A 26,429-nucleotide genomic window follows, 5' to 3' on the forward strand; every position below is an offset into this window, starting at 1 on the left:
TTGTTCTTCTTTCTCACATTAACAGTGCAGTCCCTTTGTAATAACTCCCTTCTTGGGCCCAGCATGGTAGCCTAGTGGCTAAAGTCCTCACCTTGAATGCACTGGGATTCCATATGGGCACCGGTTCATATCCCAGTGGCCAGGCTTCCCATCCAGCTCCCTGCCTGTGGCCTGGGAAAGCAGTCATGGATGGCCTAAAGCCTTGGGACCCTGGCTCCTGGCTTCAGATCAGCTCAGCTCCAGCCATTGCAGCCACTTGGAGAGTGAATCATCAGACAGAAGATCTTCCTCTCTGTCTCTCCTCTTCTCTGTATATCTGACCTTCCAATAAAAATAAAATAAATCTTTAATAAAATAACTCCCTTTTCATTCTCAAGAAATAATATTTCTTTTGATACTGGAAATTAGCATTAAAACAACAAATTCTGTCAATACAATTATATTTTTGAGGACCAAACATGTTAAGAACAGCCGGTCATAGGGTAGAGCCTTGACAGGTACAGAATGAAGTGAGACTTCTCAGAATATCACAAAGGTAGAAATTTTGTATGCAATAGCCACAACTACTCCTTTAAATTTTTAATAGATTTATTTATTTGTCTTTGAAAGGCAGATTTTAAAGAGAGAGAAGGAAAGATAGAGAAAGTCTTCCATCTGGCCACAATGGCCAGAGCTGAGCTGATCCAAAGCTGGGAACCTGGAGCTTCTTCTGAGTCTCCCACATAGTACGGGGTTCCAAGAACTTGAGTCATCCTCTGCAGCTTTCCCAGCCTCTAAGTGGAGAGCTGAATTGGAGTGGAGCAACCAGAACATGAACTGGCACCCAGATGGGATACTGGCACCACAGAATGGAGGATTAACCTGATGCACCAGCACACCAGCCCTCCCACTTCCACTTTCATAAAACTTATTTCTGAGAATGGGAGTTATGATGCTATGAGACACTTGTATCCCATATTTGAATCCTTCCTGCTCTGCTTCAGATCCAGCTTTCTGCTGATGCACTTGGGAAAGCAGCAAAAGATGGCCCATGTACTTGGGCCTTTGCCACCTATGTGAGAGAGCAGCATGGAGTTCCTGGCTCCTGACTTAAATTTGGCTCAGCCATGGCTCTTGTGGTCATTTGGAAAGCGAACCAGCAAATGCAAATTCTCTTTCTCTCGTTAACTCTCTTGCTCTGCCTTTCCAATAAATACATTTTTAAAAAGCCTGTTTCAGAGAGCAAATGAAATGTGTCAAAAACTGTCTTTCCTTTTAGAATGCAATAAAAAAAAATCAGGTGTGATAATCTTCCTTCCTTTCTTCCTTGCCTCTTTCCTTCTTCCCTTCCTTCCAACTCTGAGGCTAATAGAAACTAGACCCAGCTAGTTCTGCAGCTGTACCCTTTGCTGGGTAACAATGGATCTTCATTTTCTGGCTCAGTGCACACTATTGTGTTGGAAGTTTCCACCTTGTCTTTCAGTTCAATGTATATGTAAGCCCTTAAACTTATCTGGGTACATGCATAACACACAATGTTCTAGTTTTGTTTAAGGGGTTGTAAAGTAAACAAATTTTTTACTTCGAAGCTTATGTAGTACTAAAGGTTTTAAATGTAGGATTTACTCAGCAGACAGTTTAGAAAAAGTATTGTAATACCAGAGTGTGTCCAGGATTAGCATCCACTCTTGCAAGCTGTAGGACTTTTTCAAGTATAGGCAGGCATACCATACTGAATTTATGTTGGTCACCATTGCTGTTACTACCACTTTCTGGCAAGTCCTAGCTTGGACAGGACTTGGATAGGACTTCTCAAGTAAATAATAGTAACCAGCATTTACATAGTACATGTGTGCGCAGCACAATTTTGCGTTAATTAACCCATTCAATCCTGATCACAAATCTATAAAGTATTTGGAAGACAATGATAATTGTTAGAACAAAGAAAATAAATTTCCATAGGTTTTACCAAAGATAGAGGACAGGGAGGTAGGATTCCCATGTAATTTGAAGTTCCTTTCCTCCTATAGCTCTGCTTTATCCTACAGCTCTACGGGGGGAGTGGGAGAGAGACACAATTTTTTTTACAAAGATTTATTTATTGTTATTACAAAGCCAGATATACAGAGAGGAGGAGAGACAGAGAGAGAGGAAGATCTTCCATCCGATGATTCACTCCCCAAGTGAGCCGCAACGGCTGGTGGTGCGCCGATCCGAAGCCGGGAACCAGGAACCGGGTCTCCCATGCGGGTGCAGGATCTCAGGGATTTGGGCCATCCTCGACTGTTTTCCCAGGCCACAAGCAGGGAGCTGGATGGGAAGTGGAGCTGCCGGGATTAGAATTGGCACCCATATGGGATCCCAGTGCGTTCAAGGCGATGATTTTAGCTGCTAGGCCATGCCGCCGGGCCCTGAGAGAGAGATTTTTAATGGGTGACGCCAGGAAGCAGGACATACCTTCTTGCTCTTATGATGTTTGGCAAAACTTAGCACATAGATGCATCTCATTGTGAGCGGTCTTTAGAAGATAAAATCTAACTAACTTCCCAGGTAAAAAAGGAAATGAGTTTGCTGAAAACAGTAGATTTTGCCACTGCCCACCCTTCACATTACCAAGTAACCAAATCTTCCTGACCTGATTCCTACACACACTACCTCTTCCTCCAAAGAAGATAACCCAGCACCACTTACTGCATTCGGATAAAAATCCTGAATTGGTAGGCGATGTGTGGCTGTAAACATCCTCATTGTCCACTGACCACCAACCAAAAGAACAAATTGTCTTTCTGACCACTCACTCATATTCATGCTAAGTGGTTGGCAGGGATGGGGCAAGTGGTAGGCAGGGATGGGACACACCCATTTGGATGTTGAAGAAGGGGAGATACACAGCAGTTGTGAGCTCTGCTCATGCTGGCATCCTGATAGAAGGCTCTGTGTGGTGACCCTTTTCTGGGGAGAGGGGTGATCTGGCTCTCTGGGAAGAGTGCTCTAGCCTTTGCTCTCTGAGGTCCCCACCTACTCTGCGGAAGGTCCTTTCTTGATTGTTTTCCCACACAGCCTATTGGGAATCTAGGTTGCGTGTGGTGGAAGCTGCACAGTTTCTGAATCCCACCTCCTAGCTTGTACCAAGCCCACAGGGAAGGTGTGTCATGATGGGGTGTAGTTAGGACTTGGTCACACCTAGGAGCTTGGTGCCCGTTCCTTGAGAACTGTGAAGCGGTGATGATTTCCTCCCAAGCAGGACTTGAGTGTGTACAGTTTTGGAGAGTGATCCCAGAAAGCACAGCAGGAAAGCAGGGGCAAGTCATTCAGGGAAGGCAGAAAAGCCAAAGCAGGTTTCTGTTTTGAGTAGTAAGGACTCTATCTCAGCAGGGACATTCTGAGAAACCAGTAAATGTGCTTCCAAATTGTCCCTCTAGAAGCCAGGGGGTGGGAGGCTGGGGCCCTTTCCTGACAAGTCCCGTCCTGATTGGGTTAGAACTGTTCCCAGGAATATGTTAAGTACCTTCTTTGCCACCTGAGGTTGTATTTCCAAATAGTCTGATAGGTGTCATAATAGACATAGAAAGAAAATGTGTAACTTCAGAAAGTTCAGGGGAATTGTAATCTTTTTAAATCCATTCCTTACAGACATCTTGAAGCCTCCTTGTCTACTCACACAAATGCTTAGGAGAGGAAGCTATCAGACTGCCTGGGCAGGAGCTTTCCACACTGCAGGAGAACTCAGGTGGGTCCAGGTTACATGGGGCACTTGCTACAAATAGTAAGAGCCACAGGCAGTGTGAAGCAAATTCCCAAGTGTATCACGAGCTCTCCAAATGCACCTGCTGTCCTCCTGTGTTGTTGGTGTCATTTGGCTGGACCTGAACTCTACCTCCCTATGCAGGAACTCACATTACCAGGCAGCATGGGCTGAGCAGTCCTGTGTGCCAGAAACTGCACCAAAGGGTTTGCATCAGGTTCCTCATTTAGTATTTATTGATCATTTATCTATCACACAAGATGAAAGATATGAATGGACTTACTCCTTGTCCTTAAACAATCTAGAGTTTGAGAACACATGAAGATTTTACACAGCAAAGGATGAGATGAAAGACCTAAGAATGAACAAACCATTATGACATCTGAAGAGCATGAAACTGTTTCTGGGTGGGGGGTTGGGTGTTATAGAAGGGGACTTTGGAATATACCCTTGCAGCAGGCATAGGGTTTTGACAGGTATATTAAGGGAAGTGCCTTTGTGCATGAGGCTATGGAGTGTTGGAAAGATAGAGGACAAAGGGAGGTGGGGGTAGAGGGGAGGAGGGAGGACAAGATGGGTACCACCAGGAAGCAGTTGTAGTATTATCAGAACTGGGAGTGAGACAAAATCTGTAATCCAGATGTGAAGTCATAGTTGGAGGAAGCCAAGTCAAGCAACAAACTAGGGGACAGGTAATGGATCCAGTAGAAAGCAACACACAGGTGGAAGATGACAAATTCTGGCTAGAAAGAAAGATGGAGGGCAGTGATTCAGGAATAATGGCATGATTGGGCCCGGCGGCGTGGCCTAGCGGCTAAAGTCCTCACCTTGAAAGCCCCGGGATCCCATATGGGCGCCGGTTCTAATCCCGGCAGCTCCACTTCCCATCCAGCTCCCTGCTTGTGGCCTGGGAAAGCAGTTGAGGACGGCCCAAAGCTTTGGGACACTGCACCCGCGTGGGAGACCCGGAAGAGGTTCCTGGTTCCCGGCATCGGATCGGCGCGCATCGGTCCGTTGCGGCTCACTTGGGGAGTGAAACATCGGATGGAAGATCTTCCTCTCTGTCTCTCCTCCTCTATGTATATCTGCCTGTAATAAAATGAATAAATCTTTAAAAAAAAAAAAAAAAGGAATAATGGCATGATCGCCAGCATCTGTAGCAATTCATGCACTCATTATTTCTCCAGTTACCCAATCCATATCTTTTGTTCACAGATTTCATTTGTTCAACAAATGTTTATTGAAGCACCCATGTTATGCTAGGCACCCACTTATATAATGGAGATTCAATCCCTCATTCCCTCCCTGAACCACAAATCTCTGGAGGGAAGGATGCAGGCAGGAGCTTGCCCTGCATGGTCTAGAAACAGCAGGGAAGCTAAATGTGGCTAGATCAGCCTGGGTGAAGAACATGAGGATCAGTGTGGAGTTCAGAGAGAGGAAGGTAGCCCAGAAGGTACATGTCAGTGGTTTGCAGTGGGCAGTGCCATCTGACACTGAATGCTTCTGAAATTCACAGAAATGCTTTTGTTTTCTAGTGCAGTTGCGCCTGGAAATTTGCATATTAAGATATGTATCTTATTACTGATTTTTTTGATTTCTGATTTCTGTATTAGATAGGATATCAAATGATTCTTTTAAAAATTGTCTGCTAAGGCAGACCACTTTTTCCATGAATTCCATTTCTGGATTATACAAAAGGTGCTATATCCTGTTGCTAACAGAGGGTTTGAGTCCAAAAGGGCAGATTGTGTGCAGGAAGGTCACCAAGGTCGTTGTAAGAAATGTGGATTTGACCTTTGAATCTGAGTATATGGAGCAGAGTTGAGCAGAGGACCAAGCTAGATCAGGCAGGGTTCAGAAAGTTCTTTCTGGCTGCCCTATGGAGAAGAGACTGGGGGCAGGGAGGAGACTGGAGTACCAGTTGGGAAGTTATTGCACTAGTAAGGCAAAAGATAAAGGTGACTTGGACCAGTGGTAGCTGTGGAGGGAGTGAGCAGTCCTCTGATTCTAGAGTATGTTATTGAAGGTAAAAAAAAAATCTCTAGGTGTTTCTGAAGAATTCACTGCACGATGAGAGAGAAAAAGAACTGACAGTAACTCCACAGTTCAGATCTGAGTGGTGAAGAATATTAATGCTATCAACTGAGATAGAAAGCCCGAAGGTAGAATAGGATTAGGGAAATATAAGACTGTATTGGGCATCAAGCTGTATGCCAAGTGCTAGGTTAGTCACAAGGTACTTTCACAGGTCTGTCATGGCACATGACACAAAGGAGTCTGTCAGGCCAGAAGCTGGACTACCAAGGGTCAGGTTTGTTTGACAGGATTCAAGCTAGACTGGAGGATGACCTGTAAGATCAGCAGGCATGGTAAGGGGTTTTGAGCAATTGTGTGATGTTCTGATAGGACATGCTTGAGAGCCATCTGTTAATGATATTCACTCTAACTTTCCAGGTGACTCAAGTCAAACAAAATGAAAATGTGTTTCTTTGAGCTCATTTTAAATATTCTTATTAAAACAGTAACAGCAAGATAAAGTATTTTTTAGAAGATTTATTTATTTTCATTGGAAAGTCAGATATACATAAAGGAGGAGAGACAGAGAGGAAGATCTTCTGTCCGAAGACTCACTCCCCAAGTGACTGCAACAGTTGGTGCTGCGCCGATCCGAAGTCAGGAGTCAGGAACCCCCACCAGGTCTCCCACACAGGTATAGGGTCCCAAGGCTTTGGGCTGTCCTCAACTGCACTCCCAGGCCATAAGCAGGGAGCTGGATGGGAAGTGGAGTAGCCGGGATTAGAACTTGAGCCCATATGGGATCCTGGCGCATTCAGGGCAAGGACTTTAGCCGCTTGGCCACTGTGCCGGGCCCGATAAAGTATGTTTTATGTCCACATCTGTACATCTGTAGGGCCCACTGCCTCAACGGTATTTGTTGAATATTTATAAAGTCAGCACATTCTAATTTATTCCTTAAAATTTGCTTCTTATTAGATGTTTTTGAAGGTTTATTTTTATTTGAAAGAGATACAGAGATAAGGAGAGAGGAAGATATCCTTTATCTTCTGGTTCACTCTCCAAATGACACAGTAGCAAGAGCTGAGCCAAACCAAAGCCAGGAGTCAGGAGCTTCTTCCAGGTCTCCAGCGTGAATGCCTTGGTCCCAGTACTTGAGCCATTCTCCAGTGCTTATTCCAGGGAGTTGGACAGAAAATGGAGCAGCTGGGACAGGAACCAGTGCCCAGGAAGGAAGCTTAGCCTACCACACCATGGAATTGACACCTAATTAGATATGTTTTTAATATTGATATAATCATAGTATCTGTTTCATTTATTTTCTGATTCCTGCTCACCATTTTATAACAATCACTTTTCTGTATATACATTCTCCATTAACTATAGTTTTTATGACTGCACAGTATATGTGGAAAACTTGTAATTCCATAATCCATTTCCTCATTTTAAAAGAGTCTTTTAAGTCCATCAAAGCAAGACATCAGTACATGTTTTTCTTAATGTAGCTTTTTTATGTACTTTAGGTTATTTTAGCAGGATGGTAAGATTTCTTGGTTAAGGACTATAGCAGACATTCTTCAGACATTGTTAACTTTTCCCAGCATCTGTTTCTTTGTACCTTATGGACATGCTGAAAATGTCACTCTCTAGCCTCCTTGTCACTCGGTAGGGCCAGAAGAGTGGTTCCAGACAATGAAGTGTGAAGGAAAATAATGTGCCAATGCTATTCCTGATAGTAGAGATTCTGTGATCCTGAGATAAACAGAACAACTCAGGGCCACTGTTGTGGTAGTGGGTAAAGCTGCTGCCTGCAACACTAGTATCCAGTATGGGTGCCAGTTCAAGTCCCAGCCTCTCCTACTTCCCATCTGATTCCTTGCTAATGAACCTGAGAAAGCAGGAGAAGAAGCCCAGTTGCTTGGGCCTGTGTCATATGCATGGGAAGCATTGGTGGAGTGTCTGGCTTCTGATTTCAGCCTGGCACAGCCCTGGTTTTTCGGTCCACATGGGGAGTGCACTAGCAGATGGAAGAGCTCTCTGTCTTTTCCACCTGTCTCTGTTACTCCATCTTTCCAATACATAAAATAATTTTTTGAAAGAAAAAAATCACAGAAAAATTCTCCTCCAACCTGAGGTGTATATGCTGAGTAAGAAGTAAGTGAACACTATTAGGTATGGCAAACTACTAGAATTCCAGGACCAATTATTAAGAAAGCTAATTTATTCTATCCTGGTTAATACAGAAACTTTGAACTTTGCGACAGTGTAGAAAATATATAGTGGAAAATTGTACAATGCCTAGTGTATAGCAGATACCCAATAACTGTCTATTAAATTATGGGATATGCTTTTTAAAAATATTTATTTATTGATTGGTTTGTTTGTTTAGTTTGAAAGACCGAGTTACAGGGCGAGAGGAGAGATATGTTTCATTTGCTGGTTCATTTCCCCGATGGTGGCAAATAGATAGAGCTGTTCCACTCTGAAGCTAGGAGCCAGGAACTTTTTCCAAGTTTCCCACATGGGTGCAAGGAGGGACCCAAGGACTTGGCCATTCTCTACTGCCTTCCCAGGTCATTATTAGCAGGGAGCTGGGTTGGAAGTGGAACCACCAGGACTTGGACCAGCATCCAGATGGGAGTCTGGCACCACAAGCAGAGGCTTAGGCTGCTACAACATTACACTGACCCCGGGACAGGTTTTTTATTTAAGATGCTGTTTGAGATGCATGCACCTCATATTTTGGGTTCAAGTCCTGGTTCCACTCTAGCTTCTGGCTAGTATGCACCTTGGGAAACAGTGAGTGAAAGATCAAGCAGTTGAATGAATCCCTGCCACCCAGTGGGAGAGCCAAATGGAGTTTCCAGGTCCTGGTTTTGACTTGGCTTAGCTCCAACTGTTGTAGGCATTTGGGCAGTAAAACCAAATGTGGGCGGGGCTCTTTTTCTCTCACTCTGTCTCTGCTTTCCAAATGAAACCTAAAGAAGTTTGAGACTGGCAAAAATACCTCCCACCAGTAATTTTATCAGTTTGTAATACAAACAGTGATAGATTTTGTTTCTGCTGATTTAATTTGCAAAACTGGGGCTGGCATTGTGGCATAGTGGGTAAAGCCTGTAATACCAACATATGGGTACTAGTTCATGTCCTGACTTCTCCACTTCTGATTTAGCTTGCTGGTAATAGCCCATGTAAAGCAGCAGAGAATGGTTCAAGTGCTAGAAGAACCTTTGCTAGATTACATGGGGGATCAGAAAGAAGCTTGTGGCTCCTGGCTTTTGCTTGGCTCAACCCCAGCCATTGCGGGCATCCAGGGAGTGAACCAGTAGATAAAAGATTTCTGTCTCTTCCACTCTCTGTAACTCTGGCTTTCAAATAAATAGGTAAATCTTGAAAAAAATCATTGAAAAATAGCAAATCTGTATTCTTGGCCATTTTTACAAAGATTTATTTATTTATTTTTGTTGGAAAGGCAGATTTATAGAGAGAAGGAAAGATTTTCCATCCACTGGTTTACTCCCCAGATAGCCACAATGGCCAGAGCTGAGTTGATCCAAAGCCAGGAGTTAGGAACTTCTTCTAGGTATCCCATGGAGGTGCAGGGTCCCAAGGCTGTGTGCCATCCTGAGGTGCTCTCCCAGGCCACAAACAGGGGACTAAGTAGGAAGTGGAGCAGCCAGGACATGATCTGGCACCCATATGGGATGCTTGTGCTTGAAGGCTGAAGATTAGCTAGTCAAGCCATCATACGGGCCCCTAGCTATGTTTTAAGTTACATTTCTTTTCTTATTAGGAAGGTTGATCACTTCTGTATTTGTTTTTAGCCATTTTCTCTTCTGTGTATTTTGTGCTCTGAATTAATAATTTTCAATGACTATTTAATGACCATTTTCATTGTTCTGTATAGCTATAGTGGGGAATACCCTTGTTACCGTTGACATTGTATTCAGAAGGTGAGAAAAGTGACATTTAAACAAATACTGAAATATTTTATGGAATTGTATGTGCTATGAAAAATAAATTAGGATTTGAGTCTTAAAGATTGGCTGGATAGGGACAGACATCTGAATTAGTAGTTAAGTACTACCTGGAATTTCCTACATTTCACTTTAGAGGGTCTGGGTTCAAATCCCAGCTCTGTTTCTGATCTAGCGTCATACTAATGTGTACCCTAGGGACAGCAGTGATGACTCAAGTGCTTGGGTTACTGCCACCTGCGTGGGAGACCTGGATCGAGTGCTGGCTTCCTGGGTTTGACCAGGAAATTCTGGCTGTTGCAGGAGTTTGGGGAGTGAATCAATGTTTTGTCTCTTATCCTCTGTTTCTGCCTTTGAAATAAAAAAAATACAAAATGAATTCATTAAAAATATATTGGCTGGGTATATATTCACACAGGATAGCCCTGATGCTGTCAGTTTTGAACAGAAAAGATGAGCCAGGTGTATATTGGGAAAAGGGGTATTCTAGTCTCAGACAGCAGTATATACAAAGGTGCTACAGTATGGTCCAGTTTGGCACTTTAGGGGTACAGCAAGAATCCCCTCTGGCTAACACATAGCAAATAAAGGGAGAACAGTAGGAGGTGAGATTGAAGAAACAACAAACTAGAGCATGTAGGGCATATAGCCCCATTGACTATTTTTACTTTTTATCTTTGCTTCCTACCCACCCTGGAATTTCAGCATCTCTGAGTACTTCTGAATTGAGAAGTGATACAATATGATTTATACATCATTCGATTCTGGGTTACTGAAAACAAAATACCTGACACAACTAACTTATTTTAAAAAAGTTTTGTTTAACTTAGACTTGTTCAAGTCTAATTTCAGGCTGTTCATTGGTTTAGGCCTCTGGTGGGCACAGCTCAATACAGTAGGGAGTATGTGTAGGAACAAAAAAGTCACATCTCCAGCCAGAAGTCAGAAATAGAGGGAGGGTTTAGAGTCCCGTCAGCCCCTTTGGACGTTTGTCATCAGTGACCCAAGGACATTACATAAAGTCCCATCTGTTAAACATCCATAGCACCTCTCAAAACTACCACCAGGAGACCAAGCCTTTGTGCATAAGCATGCATTCAACCCACAACAACTTATCATTTGAAAACATTTACTCTGCTTCTCTGTGGTTAAGAGACAGCCGGAAAGCAAGTAGAACAGCCAGAGAGAAGACTATTATGATATTCTGATGGAAGATAATGACAGCTTGGACCAAGGTGTCCCCATGGACATAGGTCAGAGCCTAGATATATTTTGTGGGGGAGCTAATAGATAGATTAGGATAAATTGAATATGGGAGTTGATCCAGAGAAATCAGAGTCAAGAATGATCTCAAGAGTTTGAGTTGAATAATTATGAGGATCTAGTTACCCTTTACTTTGTTACTTATTAAGCCATAGTTGACTTAATATATTTTTAGCAGCTTCAGAAAGGTCTGTTACAAAACAAAGGAACAGTGCACTGGCCGAGGCAGGCAGATCCAGGGGTAGAGATTGATTGATTTAAACTAACTATGGGCCGCTCATCGCTCACAGCGGCAGTGATCGATCCAGAGGCAGGCCTGTGACCCTAGACAACCAATCAGCTGCCCAGGACATCCATTTAATAACATGGGAGAGATATCCCTTCTTCTGCAAGAGATTAACAAGCATGCATTCTCCCCTAAGGCTTTTGGTAAGCTTCCTGCTGTGCTGCAAGAGGACTAGCCTGAAGATAAACTTGACATGTAGAAAGCCAGAGAGAAAAAGATAAAAAGAAAGGCAGGTGTTTTGTGACGTAGTTGAGCCACTGTATCCACCTTCACCCTTAATCTACCCAGAGATTGTTCAGTTACCTGAGCCAATACAGGTCTCTGCATTCTTCACACCAGGTGGAGCTGTGTTTTCTGTTACTTGCCACCAAGCCTACCCTGACTGCCATTAACAGTTTTCCTAGACATGCTGTCCACAGCTTTCAGGCAGAACACTCTCACCACCTGCAGTCTCAGAACACAGGAAATAGTCACCCCAGAAAATCTGCAAACCATTTGAGGCTGAGGGTTGGAGAGTGACATCATGCTGTGTAAGAGGAAAGGCCACCGTCAGAGCATGTGCGCTCCAGAATCCTCGAGGAATGGATCCCAGGAGCTGTCAGAGCAGCAGACATCACCTGGCATCCGCTGATGTCGGCTGTTTCCCCAGCCAGGAGGGCCGGCTGTTCTTCCCGAAACTGAGGGTCATTGGCAAGTCGCAGTGTTTACATCGTCCTCACCAATTGCCGGAAGCACGGGGTGGAAACTGGTTCTGAATGCAAAGTCTCTATGAAAACCGACATCCTGTTTCCGCCTTTGTTTGTGCAAATCCTTTACTGATTTGTGTTGCTAGTGTAGGCTGGCAATGAACAGGACAGGCTGTGGAATCAGACTGCCTAGACTTCCCTCCTGGCTCCCCAGGGCTCATAAACCCACAGGACGTCTCAAGGCTGAGGTCAACTGGCAGATACGGGCCACGCTTCCCAGTCACAGCAAATGCACAGGTGGCTCCTGGCAGACACCACTACAACAGAGCCTGCCGTCAATGCTTAAGGCATCCGGGAATTTGTTTCCCTGACTGTCTTTGTGGCTAAGAGTACTCTGTGGCCTGGCTGCTGGGGTTGAGTCTTAAATCCACATCCTCCACACTGTCTGTCTAAATTACGAACCCTCAATCTCCACTTCTCTAAGATGGAGAGAAGAAAAGCTACTGACTTAGTTAATTTACCCACAACAGTTTGTCGGGCTCACCATTCCGGAATCTGGGAAGTCCAAGACTGATGACGTTCGGGTTGTCTTATAACACGGCAGAGAGCCTATGAGACGGAGCCAGCCTGCTAAGCTTGGGTCTCCCTTCTTTCTGTGAAATCACTCATACCATCCTGGGGGCCCCACCCTCATGACCCCATTTAAGACTAATCACCTCCCAAAGGGCTCACCTCCAAAAACCATTGACACAGGAATTTAAGGATTAAGTTTTTCACACGTGGACTTCACAGGAGCACATTCAAAATACAGCAGGTGTTTCTTTCCTAAGATTGCTCAGAGGATAAAGGAGTGACTACATGTGTCTTAAAACAAATGCCTCTCACTGTCCTGGGCCTGTCTGAACTGTCATTAAAAAAAAATTATAGACTGGGTGGCTTTTTTTTTTTAAGTTTCATTTATTTTTGTTGGAAAGGCAGATTTACTGAGAGAAGGAAAGACAAAGATCTTTTCTCTGTTGGTTCACTCCCAAAATGGCTGCAACTGCTGGAGTTGAGCTGATCTGTAGCCAGGAGCTTCTTATGGGTCCCCCACATGGGTACAGGGTCCCAAGGCTTTGCGCCATCTGCAAGTGCTTTCCCAGGCCACAAGCAGGGAGCTGGATGGGAAATAGGGCAGCCAGGACACAAACTGATGCCAATGTGGAATGCTGGCACTTGTAGGTGTAAGATTAGCCAGTTGAGCTGTTGGGCGTACCCCAGACTGGGTGTCTTAACCAATAGAAATTTATCTCAAATGAATGAAGAGAATGAAGAGGTCCAAGATCAAGACACCAGCATATCCACTGTCTGCTGAGCTTTCCTAGCTCAAAAGTAGCTGTGTGGTATCCTGTTATGTTGGAAAGCAGACAAAACTCTCTGCGGTGCCTTTTGTCAGGAGGCTACTCTCATTCATGTTGGCTCCACCCTCATGATCCCATCACCTTCCAAGGGCCCTACCTCCTACTAACATGGTATTGGAGTTGGGAGTTCATCAGAAGAATTTGGGGAGTAGGGCGCAAGCACTCAGTCTAGGATAGGTATGGGTAAGTGACCCATGAATATTAGCTGTGGGTTTGCCTGTAACTTTAAGTAATGCTGCCAATATGTTAAAGGCCAAAAAACGAGCTAGGAGAAGAGAAATATATGTACAAGGCAGAGTGCCATATAATGTGACAGGAAAAGGAATGGTTGGGGCCCCTTTTGGTGAGGCTCAATCTTCCCTCTCCAGCCAGGGTGGAGTTTCTGGGCCGGAACCAGAGAGCCGGAAGGGGAAGCCCAGCCATCCCCTTCCTGTTGCCACCAGCCGGCCAGAACAGCCAGCAGCTGATGTGACTTTTTTCTTTTTTTTAAATGCTACACAGTTCTCTTCCTAATCATAATAAGCATTCCTTGTTTTCAAACTGCACATTACATTTTCAGAGCCCTTTCGCACGGCTTCTTATTTCTCCTCCCATGCAACCCTTATAGTCCACTGCTTTCTGTTTTCCCAGAAGGGGAAAGAGGGGTGTGACTTGCTGTCCAGTTTTAAGAAGTCTCCAGAATGTGCCAAAATCACAAATTTTTTTTCCATACCATCCTGATTCTCTAGCCATGATTACCCTTCTCCTTTCACAGGTGCTGTCACTGAGACACAGTGACCTGCCAACATTAGAATTAAATTCAGGCTGTGTGGTTCCACAACCCCTTAGCTATTATGCTACTAGTTTACAGTTACATGACAAAAGTTGGATAACATCCAAAAAGCAAAAGGATGAAAAAGTTAAGCATGTAACTAGCTATCGCTAACATTTGGAATCTGTGATTGTTAATAAATCAGATATGGAATGTGGAAAGAAGAAAGAAGCATGTATCAGAGTTACTTGGTAACTTTAAGAATATGCATATGGGGCGAAGACAGTTGGTTAAGATACCATCTCCCACCTTAGCATATGTACCTGTGTTCAATGCCCAGCTGTGACTCCCAGCTTCTGTTTGCTGTTAATGCTGACCCTAGGGACAGTGGTTACAGCTCATGGAATGGAGTTGCTGCCCCTCACATGGCTGCAGGGTAGGGGGTCTGGATTGAGTTCCTGGTTCCCAGCTTGGGCCTCCACCCGTTGCAGACATTTGAGGAGTGAATCAGCATATGGAAGCTCTCTCTGTCTCTCAAGTAAATGAATACTTTTTAAAAAACGAGCAGGCTTAGATCACTTTACCCAAGCAGGAAAGACAAGCTTGAACAGCCTCCCTCTGCTTTTCCTTCCCACTTGTCAACTGCCCCACTGCTACCCCAATTGGATACCACCCATGTGTCTTTCCAGTCTTTCTTGTGTCACAGCTAAATATGTACTTGTAAATGACAAATCAAAGGCTAATAGATGGTTGTGAAAAAAAAGCAGTAAACAGGTATCAGATGCTGACACATAGTGACATAGAATTCTCCGTTGCTCTGGTTTCTTGTGTGACACAGAACACATTAGAAAGACAAATATCCTAGGTTAGAACCTGGTGAGCTTTTGCACCATCAGTACTTTTGCTGTAAGTTTGTTGTTTAGCAGTTTGGTAAAGGGAAAAGGCCAAGCTATCTCCCTGCTCAGGTCCTCCCAGGTTTGTCCTTTGCAGTTTTTTGGACACAGCCTTGTGCCAAGGCACTGGGATGCTGCATAAGCTCACATCACTGCCTACGCATACCAGGGGAGTGTTTGGGGAGAGGAGGTCTGTGCCAAACCCAACCAGGTGCCTGCTGAGAGAGCAGTGGATTTCTGGAGGAGGGGATAGGTAGTGAGGTTATTGGCTTACTCATAGGGAACTCTTACTCTAGGGGTTGTTTGGTGCCCCAAAGGCAGGTTCCAGAAGACATAATCTTCCATTTCAATCTTCATCAAAACCCTAACGGTAGAGTCTGCATTTTAACTCCCATGGTTGAGGCTGAGGAAATGAGGCAGCAAGCTGAGCTCTGCAGTTCAGATTCTTCATCCTTGCCGTCTTCAACTTCTCCACCCTACTCTCCGTCAAGCCACCAGCCATCGTGGTAATGCTCAGATTTCACTCCATGGTGTCACTTCCCAGAACAAGCAAGGTATGACTTCTAGCATGGCATACAAGGCTATCACCACTTGCCCCCGGCCTCCTGTCCCATCACCTTCCTCCAGTGCAGAGCCAGTAAAGGGTTAATTCCAACTGTAGTGTCACCCTGGCTGTGACACCTAAACTCTGTCCACTGCAGGCTCCTTAACTCTAAAGCAACAGTCCTCCTGATGTGCGAGAGCACTTGGGAAAACTTGGTCATTGATGTCAGTGGGAATTGGATTAGAGTAGGGCCAGTGGTGACTATTTTAGGCTGTGGAACTTGCAGGTCTCTGTCACAACTATTCCATCTGGTCCTTGCATCCCAAGAACACCACTGGGATTTGACTGTGTGTGTCCCCCTCAAATCCATAGGTTGAATTCCCAACCCACAAAGTGATGATGCTAAGAGAAAGAGCTCTGGGAATGTTATGTCACGAGGGCAAGGCCTTCACAGATGAGACTAGTGTCCCTACAATAAAGGTCCCAGATAGCCAGCTAGACTCCCTTGCCACCTGAATCCACAGCTAGACGGTACCACCTGTGGTTCCTCACCAGACACCACACTTTCCAAGGCCTTGATCTTGTATTTTCAACCTTTCAGAACCATGAAACAGCCATTTCTCTAGTTTCTAAGCCAGCACCTAAAGGAAATAAGACAAACTGTTAAAAATTTTAAAAAAAAACTATAAATGTGACATTGTGCCTACCAAATTTAATTCGTAAGTCCTAAAATTTGAATTTCTAATAATTTTCACATATCAGGGAATATTCTTTTAATTCCCTCACCACCACCACCATCCCCCAGTCATTTAAAAATGTAAAAACCTTTCTTACCTCTTGGATTCAACATACAAAAACAGATGCTGGGCTAGATTTGGTTCATAGGCTCTGCTTGCTCTCTTGTGATTTAGAACATTATCTGGTATGCAGGAAGAGCTCAATGAATCTTACAGAAACAGAGTGTAGGAGGATTATAAGGTGCTGAGGGCATTGACCTGCTGGAGACATGTGGATGGAATAGAGGTATTATATATTAGGCATGGAGTTGAAGACCTGCTGAGTACAAACTGTGGGCAGATACCTCTCTCTGCACATCTTCCCACTGATCCTGTACCTTATACCTATTTACAGACATCAGAGGTAAGACTCAGAGAGGTAAAGAAACATTCCAAGTGTTGCACAGCTTTTAAGAGGCAGAGTTGGGATCTAAAATTAAGTTTTATAGCACTCCCAAAGACTCCACTTTTTCTATAATACTACCATGCACAGAACATACATTTTATTGAGAACCAACAATATTTAGGAAGCTGCATCAGGTTTAAGAACACAGTGGTGTAAAAGACTGGGCTTTGATCTCAAGGAGTGAATGGTTCAGTAGAATAATAGACATCCAAAGAAGTGATGAGAATACATGGGAGGGACTCCGAATTCATGGATATAATCCACGTTTAGGAAACAGAAAAGGCTTCCTGAAAAAAGTAACATCTAAACTGAGACTGAAAGCCAAGAAGGAAGACTCAGGAAAACATGAGACAAGGAACAACAGGACTAAGCTGCTGGACCAGGTTTCCAACTGGTGTTCCCTGTCTGTGAGGAATTAGCCTCTGAGACTCCTTGCCTGTGATGATCCAGTACCCCTGCCATGGGAGTCTCTGGTATTTGGTTCTAAACATTCCTGGGTCTCCATCCTCACTCCTCCCCAAATGCTCTCACTGCTTTGCCTCTCAGTTCCCGGGACACAGGGCTTGGCCCCTTCTGTTTCTCTCATTACTTATTGCAAGTATTCCATGAAATGGCTAATAACTGACTCAAGATTTCGGTGGAAGAGAAGTGAACAGGGAAGGGTCACTTGTGGAACACTGTGTTTCTGCCCACTCCTAACACTCTACTTCCTGCCTGGAGGTGCAAGCAAAATCCTCCCTTTATCTTGCCGGGAGCATCCGGCCCACCTCCTACTATAAGAATCTTTGTTCTGCTTTTTGAATTTAGCAAAATATTTTCTCAACAAAGACAGCTCTGCTTTGCTAAGAATCCTGACAAGTACAACTTCTCTGTACACATCTGGTGTTATCATTGTCCCTGAAAACAAACCTCTGGTGGGGGAGGAATCTTTGTCATTATTGTCCCCATTTTACAGATGGGGAAACTGAGGAGCAACTGACCCTAGTGATGTTGTCTGGAGTTAAAGGCAGGACTGCTGAATCCAGAACCTCTTTTCTCAGTCCCAAAGCCACTCTGGGTCTGGGGAAGAGAGAACGGATAGCCTGGGTGGGAGAAGTGGGCACATGGTCATGGTCAAGAATTGGGTCCATTAAAATTTTTTGTTTGTTTGTTTAGCAAGAGGCCTTGTTTTCTAGTTACCTAAATTGAGATGAATGTTTCTGATCCTTTTTCTTCTGGAGTAAAAGAACTGGCTAAGTGGACTTGCTACAAACACCTCCCTCTATCCCACAAAAGAGAAGGCTCTTTTATAAAAGAAATGCAATTGCCCTGTAATGTAACGGGTCAGGATTATACTGTTTAGTTCAGAAAGAGACTTGGCACCTGCCTAGCATTGCCTGCAGCGCCCAGGCCTAGACCTCATTCTGTTGTTTGGCCTGAGAATGTCCCACCACATAGCATTGCTATTTTGTTGATAAGTGAGCAGACTCTAAGGAGACAAGGGGAAGAGGAAACAGGAAATGAGGAGAGAGGAAGGGAGGCTACAGAGAGATAGTTCTGCATGCAGAAATGCAATTTTAGATTCAAAGTGAATTTTGTTATTGAAGCCAGAAACTAGAAGAGCTCAGGCAGGCCAAGGTTTTAGCCCAGCTCCTCAGCTCAGTTTCAACTACGAGAAATGAAATTACTGTGAAATCAGAGCTTCAAAGTAGGAAACCAGGCCCTATTTTCAGTGTCCAGAAGTTGGGGACAGAGTTATTAGCAGGCTTAGTGTTGCAAGATTTGAGGCAAGTGAGTGCCTCAGCTATGCAAAAACAGAGAGGGAGGCAGACGGACATTGAAGAATGGGAAACTCCACCTTTAGGAAGTTCCAATCAAGGAGCAGCCCAGATCGGCTTCTTCTTCCCCTTCTCTCCAATGTCGAAGGCCACTATAGACTGACAAACCCTCGCCAGGTCCCCTTCAACCTGAATAGCACAGCACTGCCACCCCAGCCCTCACCTTCTGCTTGGCCGATTTAGTCTGAGTCCATCTCAGCCGGCTCCACAGCCTCCTGCCTCCCTCCTGGATTCTCCAGGCTTTGCATGTGTGCCCCTGAAGATGAGAAGACCAAAGGCCAGTATCACAATGACAGATGCTTCTGTTTCCTGGGGTAGCAGTGAGCAGCCCTAGGAATTGGAGATCCAAAGCAAAGATGGTTTAGAAGACAGCTTGTCCATAGCAACTGCCTTGCTGTTGCTCTCTGCTATGTCCTTCAGCTCCTGGGTGTGCTAGATGGAGGGGTGGCTGAATTGGCTCAGGAGTGATGTGGGTCCCGAATTTTAAGTATTGGAGATGACATAAGGGGCTAGTGTTAGAGATAAAGGCTCAGGAATCATCATAAGCATTAGTCATGTGAGTGAATCAGATGGAAAATGAAGCCTCGTGAAAATAGCCAAAGAGAGTCCAGGGACCATGTCTACAGGGCCAGGCCCCTGAGCTTGAACCTAGTCTCACAGACAGTGGAAAGTTGGATGACATAGTTTTAATACACATACTGTGTTCCTGCTATAGATGAAGACTTGGTCCAGTTAGGCTCTAGCTTTGCATTGGGTTTTTGGTTTTTCCCCTGTCCCACCCCCTCCTCACTCTCTGCATTTTTCCAATCCTGAAATTCTGCCATTGTCTCTTTCCTACAGTTGGTAACTAATTACCGTCTCCTGGGAATCTCATTGCAATTGGTGAGAAGGTTGAAATGTGACAGGTTCTTCTTCTTCTTTTTTTTCCTTTTAAAGTGGGATCAGCCACATTCTGTAAGAAGGCAAAGTGTCTAAGTTCTTGCCTCTGAGGTTGTCAAATCCTGCCCTTTTCCACCAGAGACTTAATCTATCCTGTCAGGGTTACTATGGGAAATTCCACAGGCAGCTCTAATTTGAATATCTGAGGGTCCCATTCTTGCTAATACTAATAGGTCAGTGAGTCTTGATCAGGGTCAAATTTGGCTCTCAGGAGACATTTCGCAATCTTGAAAGATTTTCAGTTGTCACAACCTGGGTTACAAGAGGTACTGTTTGGTACATAGAGGTCAGAGATGCCATGAAATATCTTACAGTGGACACAGCAATGTTGTTGATGGCAGAGAATTATCCTGACCAAAGTGTAGAGGTTGACAAATCCTAGCCTGAGCTAGAAAAGGAAGGAAGAGTGTCTGCAGAAAAAGGATGGAAATGGTATAGGTTAGCTGACTTGAGGCAGAGATCAACTGGGAGCAACTGTTTTGAGAAACATTTGGTATCAGGAAGAAAATCATTTTATGAGCAAACAGAATGCCTGTTGGGGATTAGCTTCCTATGGAGACATTACCATTTCAGGAATTTGTGCTTCAGAATAATTGGTCATCTGAAAACATGGCCAAAAGTCACTCCATGTCTAGTTTCTAGTGAAATCTGATGTGTCCATCAGTACTGAAAGTCACCTGGGGTGAACAGCAATAGCTGAACTTGGGTCTGCAGCCTTAGGACAGCTCTGTCCTTGTGGGCTTTGATTTGCACAAAATTCCAAAAAGTTCCTGGAAAATATGCATTATGCATAGATTTCAAATATCTTAGCATTAAAACAAAGTTAGCTTTTGATTCTATTTGTCCATATACTTTTTTTAAAAAAAGATTTTTTTATTGGAAAGTCAGTTATAGAGAAGAGGAGACATAGAGAGGAAGATCTTCCAGTCATTCATTCACTCTTCAAGTGGCTGCAATGGCCGGAGCTGAGCTGATCTGAAGCCAGGAGCCAGGAGCTGCTGCTGGGTTTCCCATGCAGTTGCAGGGTCCCAAGGCTTTGGGCCATCCTCAGCTGCTTTCCCAGGCCACAAGCAGGGAGCTGGATGGGAAGCGGGGCCACTGAGATTTGAACCAGCACCCATAAGGGATCCCAGTGTGTGCAAGGCAAGACCTTTAGCCACTAGGCCACTGCGCCGCACCCCCCACCTCCTTGTTTAAGAGGTAGTAAGAGAAAAGGCGCTAACTCGCCCATAACTGTCAGGACTGGAGCCAAAGCCAGGAACTGAGAAGCACAATTCAGGTCTTTCTCATAAGTGGCAAAACCTCATTCCTCGAGCCATCACTGCTGCCTTCTTGGGTCTGCACTCGCAGGAAGCTGGAATTAGGAGGCAGCACTGCGCAGCCAGCTCAGGTGCTCTGCTGTGAGATACAGCTTTACTGCTGGGCTAAAGACCTGCCCTGTCCACAGTCCTGGCAGAAGCCAGACATCAAACCTACATGTTTACAGAACTTAGTGTGTAATCAGTTATGGAACATGTTCAACTTTGAATCTGTTACACTATATTTATAAATTTAATTTTATTCATCTTGCAGGAATGACCGAATCAGAATTTTTCATTTTAGTTAGTTAACTTGTAGTGAGCTAATGAACATGTAAGAGTTAAAACCTGGACTCTGGAGTCCAACTTTATGGGTTTAAAAAGTAATTCCAAAATGATTAGCTATAATAACAAGATATAAGCTAGAAATGTTGTGAGAATTAAATGAGTGAATGACATAAATTGTTGAGGACAGTATCTGCACCTTGGGAGGGTCTGTGCTAGCTGTCACGGCAAAGAAAGTCAAGTATATTACATTTATAAATGCAGTTAGAAAAAACATCCTTGAAGTTGTTTAAGTAAGTCTGAGTGGAACCAACCCTTAAGCAAAGTCTCCCATAAAACAGGTCATCAAGATTTTCTCTATAAACAGTGTGATAAGATGTATAAAGGCCAAAATGTGGCTAAAGAGTCTTAGAAACAATGTGCATGCTGGGTTGTGTTTCTTTCTTTTTTATTTTAAATATTTTTTTTTTAGTTTTATTACAGAGTCAGATATACAGAGAGGAGGAAGATCTTCCATGTGATGACTCACTCCCCAAGTGACTGCAATGGCCACAGCTGAGCTGATCCAAAGCTGGGAGCTTCTTCCAGGTCTCCCACACGGGCATAGGGTCCCAAGGCTTTGGGCCGTCCTTGACTGCTTTCCCAGGCCACAAGCAGGGAGCTGGATGGGAAGGGGGCCACCAGGATTAGAACTGGCATCCATATGGGATCCTAGTGAGGGCAAAGCGAGGACTTTAGCCGTTAGGCCACTACACCAGTTGCTGGTTTGTGTTTCTATAGCTCATCTATCTCCACCTTCTTCCTCCTGTTCCTGCCCGAAAGAAGCTGCTGAATGTGCTCCCCTCTGCCTCAGTGGCACAAAGCTCAGCAGACTGATGAACACAGACCACACTCTCTGTCTCTCACTCACCTGCTCCTTCCAACTACCAGATGCTACAGAATGAAAGGGAATGACAGTGCCTAGCATTCCAGAGGAAGTGAATGGCTGCCCCACGGTTTCATAGTGCCACGTCCCATTGCAGCTGGATGGCAGGCTGGGGCAACTCTGAGCTTTTGCCTCATGGAGAAGAGCTAAGATCTAAAGCAATAAAAAGAAGGTTGGGCCCAAGGGCAGGAGTTTCTGAGGGTGCAGACTGTCCCTGGGTCAAGTCAGAGAGAACTCTCTGACAGTGTCAGAACTCAATTCAGACAGAGGCTTGAGGTAAGCAGTACAAATCTGACCTGTAAGTAGAACCTGCTGTACCCCTCAATTCACCATAGAGTAAAGAAAAGGCCAGTCTTGGGTAACAGAAGAGCGGCTTCATGGTAGACCATTTGCTTCTCATTTTCATCTACAGGCCTTGCTCTCAACCACACCCCACTCTGTTTCCAAACATACCACACAAACACAAACACACACACACACACACAGAGCAAGTCTATTAGTCTTGGCTTTCTAAATTCAATATGTACTACCTATTCCTGGACCTGCCTGACCACTTAAAGGGTTTTAAGACCTCTATTCAATCAAAATGTTGACATGCTCAGGCAGTCCTAAGAATTAAGTAAATTAGATAAAGATGGATAGATAAAGATGGATTGGGAATGGGAGCTGCTTGAGACATTCAGTTCAGGGTTGCTTCTCTGAACTGAGATCTGCAACCTGAGAAGGAACTGGCCAGTGAAAATTAGGAAAAGAGGATCCCAGGCCAAGGAGAGCGTTGGTGCAAAGACCCCAAAGCAGGAAGCAGCTGATCTGTTGGAGGAATAAAAAGGAAGGTGATTTAGGATGACAAGATAATTCAATGGAGGACAGGATAGCCTTTTCAGCAAATGGAATGGGGACAACTGAATATCTACACATGAATGAATGTAGCTGCTCTCTCAATTCCATATTCAAAAATCAATTCAAAAATGATCATAGACCTGCATGTAAGAGCTATTAGTATAAAACTCTTAGAAGAAAATCTAGGGGTAAATTTCCATGAGCTTGAATTAGGCAGAGGCTTCTTAAATGTGACAGCAAAAAAAAAAAAGCACTGGCAAAGGATAGATCTGAAAAGGTTTCATCTCCATGACTGATGCCAATCGTAATCCCCAAACATACAATCCTGAACACCAGACTCCTGAATGTTGAGACCCCAAAAGATCAGAGTCCTGAAAGGGAAATTTTGAAATCCTAATCATGTTTTCTATTAGTATAAAACTATTGGAAGAAAATCTAGGGGTAAATTTCTAGGGGTACAAACAGTAGTTTGTACTGTGGTCAAACTACTCAATTCTATGCTGCTTCTGCCCTTATATACATAGCACTGTACTTGCTTTCAAAAAATGTCTTGGAGTAGTATTTGACCTGGTTAGATAAAACATGGCTTAACGCATTCATTTTGGAATGTCTGGGTTGAATACCTGGCTCCAGTGCTGACCCCAGCATCCTGCCAAGGGCAGACCCTGAAAGCAGGTGATGGTTTAAGCAATTGGATTCCCACTACCCACTACCTAGAGGGAGTTCCTCCTGTATGAAAAAAAACACACTAAATGGTGAATGACTCTTTAAAAAGATTTATTTTTTATTGGAAAATTATATACAGAGAGGAGGAGAGACAAAGGGGAATATCTTCTGTCTGAACTGATCTGAACTCAGGAGCCAGAAGCTTCTTCCAGGTCTCCCATGTGGGTACAGGGTCCCAAGACTTTGGGCCATTCTTGACTGCTTTCCCAGGCCACAAGCAGGGAGCTGGATTGGAAGTGGGGCTACTGGGGCACAAACTGGTGCCCATATGGGATCCTGGCATACACAAGGCAAGAACTTTAGCCGTTAGGCTGCCACACCAGGCCCGTGAATGACTCTTGATGAGGCATTTGACTCTTCAAGAAAATAGACTTCTCAAATGTGTCACTAAGTCTTACAGAAAAAGTAGCGTGTGCCTCTTTTGGTTAATGATTTGCACGTTCAAAATCATTCTGGTTTTTTTATGTTATCAAATATATACAATTAATGTTCCATTTTGATATGTAAATTTTAGAACTTAGTTACTCTTGAAAAGCAAAGCATTTATTTGAAGATTTGGTGGACTTTGCAGAAGCAAATGGGTTTCTAAGGAATCTGCAAACCATACTGACAGATTTAGAATTAGGTGTAATCAAGTGAATTCCCAGGTACTGCCAACAAAGTTTGTTTTTCCGTTCACTCAAATGCACTTAGTGAAAAATTAAAAGGATTGAGTTGGCTATACAGTTCCAGAATGAAAACTTCAGTTTTAAAGAATGTCATTTGCCTGCATTAGGCTTCCTGTAGCTCCAGGAACTCTTAACAAATAAAAGTCACTTTTCCCTGAACAGGCCAGTTTAATTGGAGAATAATTATGTGCACAATAAGATAAAAGGCATTAAGGCTACATACAGCATTGCTAGCCCGTCCCTAACATAGTTCCACCAAGTGTTGGTCTGTACATGAATATATGAGGAAAAGATATCTTAACACACAGCATAATAGAAAAACCTGGCAGAGAAGATGAAAAAAAAAGTATGGGCCCAGCGTGATAGCCTAGTAGCTAAATCCTCACCTTGCAACAACTGAAATTCCATATGGGTGCCAGTTTCTGTTCTAGCTGCTCTACTTTCAATCCAGCTCCCTGCTTGTGGCCTGGGAAAGCAGTAGGGGATGGCCCAAAGCCTTGGGACCCTGCACCCACATGGGAGACCTGGAAGAAGCTCCTGGCTTTGGATCGGCTCTGCTCTGGCCATTGTGGCCACTTGTGGAGTGAGTCATTGGACAGAAGATCTTCCTCTTTGTCTTTCCTCCTCTCTATATATCTGACTTTTCATTAAAAAATAAGATTAAATAAGAAATACAAAAGCTACTGGGGATAAAAGACTTTAAAATATATATTTAATGATGGTGAGAGTCAGCCAGCTCTTCAGCATTACTTGTGTGCAAAGCTCTATAATCTATCCCTACAATATATCTTTTTAATGTCAGATTTTCTGTTTGTTTTCTCAGTTTTGTTTTTTTTTTCTCACTAAAATAGATTGTCAGTACTATTTTTCACAATTCGTTATGCTGTGTTTTCACCCCCACATCATTTCTGTACTGGAGGCATACATTGCTATAAAGACTTTTTGGGAATTTTGTTTTATGCATTTTTTTGGTGAAGTTGGCTCCATGAAAGCATGCCATTATAATGTTGACTTTCTGTGTAAGCATTAGGCATGGCTACAAAAATACTGATTTTTCCCTGTAATCGATGAGATAGTCTTTTTGTTCCTTAGCATTTATGAAAGTTGAAATTTCTCGGAAGGTAGAACTCAAAGCCTGAAAAGTCCAGTATGGGATGCTGGTGGCCCAAGCAGTGCTAAATCGCAGGCTCCAGTCATAACGCCTGCCCTGACATGCTTATTTACGAATACGATTCTGCAGTCACAGCTGTCATGCCTGCGTGACTGTCATTAGTATACCTGTGTTGATGCTCACAGTGCTCTTGTTGCCTGTTAGGTAAGTGGCTTATGAAGTATTCTGGCACATTTTTATATGTTTCTTAGGTAAATCTTTGTAAAGTATAAATAGCTTTTATACAATTAAATTTTTTTCTAAATGATTTTTTTATCTTTACGGATTTTAGACTTGAAGTATTTCATGCATTCATTTATTAAAGATTTATTTATTTATTTGAAAGGCAGGGGGACGGTGCCAGGCCAGGGAGTGGGGGAAAGAGAGAGACACAGAGAGAGAGAGAGAGAGAGATTGAAATCTTCTGTTTGTGTTTCACTCCCCAAATGGCCACAATGGCTAGGTCTAGACAAGGCCAAAGCCAGGAGCCGAGATCTCTATCTACATTTCCCACTGAGTGCAGAAACTAGGAGCCTGGGCTATCTTCCACTGCTTTCCCAGATGTATTAGCAAGCAGCTGGATTAAAAGTGGAAGAGCAGGGACTCAAACTAGCATTCTTATATGGGGTGCTGGTATTGCAAACAACAGCTTAATTTGCTGCACCACTTTGCTAGCTCCCTGAATTTCAACATTTGGGTTTATGTTTTTCAGGATGATGTCTTCAAATTCTTGTACAGTGTCTGAAGATCCCTCACAAACCAAGAACAACAAAAAAAATCAATTGAAACCTGGGATAGGATCTGAATAGGCATTTCTCCAGACAAGGTATGTGGCTGCCCAACACCAACATGCACGGAAAGGAATACACAACATTAAGGAAATTCAATTCAAAATCACATTAAGATACTAGTCAGTATAAAAGGTGTCTCATGCTGACAAGGATGTAGAGAAATTGGAACCCTTACATACAGCTGGTGGGGCTGCAAAATGGTGCAACCACTCTGTAAAAGAGTCCTCAAAATGTTAACTGTATAGTTATCATGTGATCCAGGAAT

At 43.7% G+C, this 26,429-nt stretch overlaps 1 long non-coding RNA gene across 1 annotated transcript in view; it reads left to right on the plus strand.

Moving 5' to 3' along the window:
• Positions 1–26,151, plus strand: part of LOC131482023 (uncharacterized) — a 79,144-nt gene extending 52,993 nt beyond the window's left edge. The window contains exon 3 of the long non-coding RNA XR_009246712.1: positions 26,086–26,151. This is a non-coding gene — a long non-coding RNA (uncharacterized LOC131482023). The remainder of the gene's footprint in view (positions 1–26,085) is intronic.
• Positions 26,152–26,429: the final 278 nt, after the last annotated feature.

This window comes from Ochotona princeps, chromosome 15 (genome assembly GCF_030435755.1).
Source record: "Ochotona princeps isolate mOchPri1 chromosome 15, mOchPri1.hap1, whole genome shotgun sequence".
Classification (NCBI taxonomy): Eukaryota; Metazoa; Chordata; class Mammalia; order Lagomorpha; family Ochotonidae; genus Ochotona; species Ochotona princeps.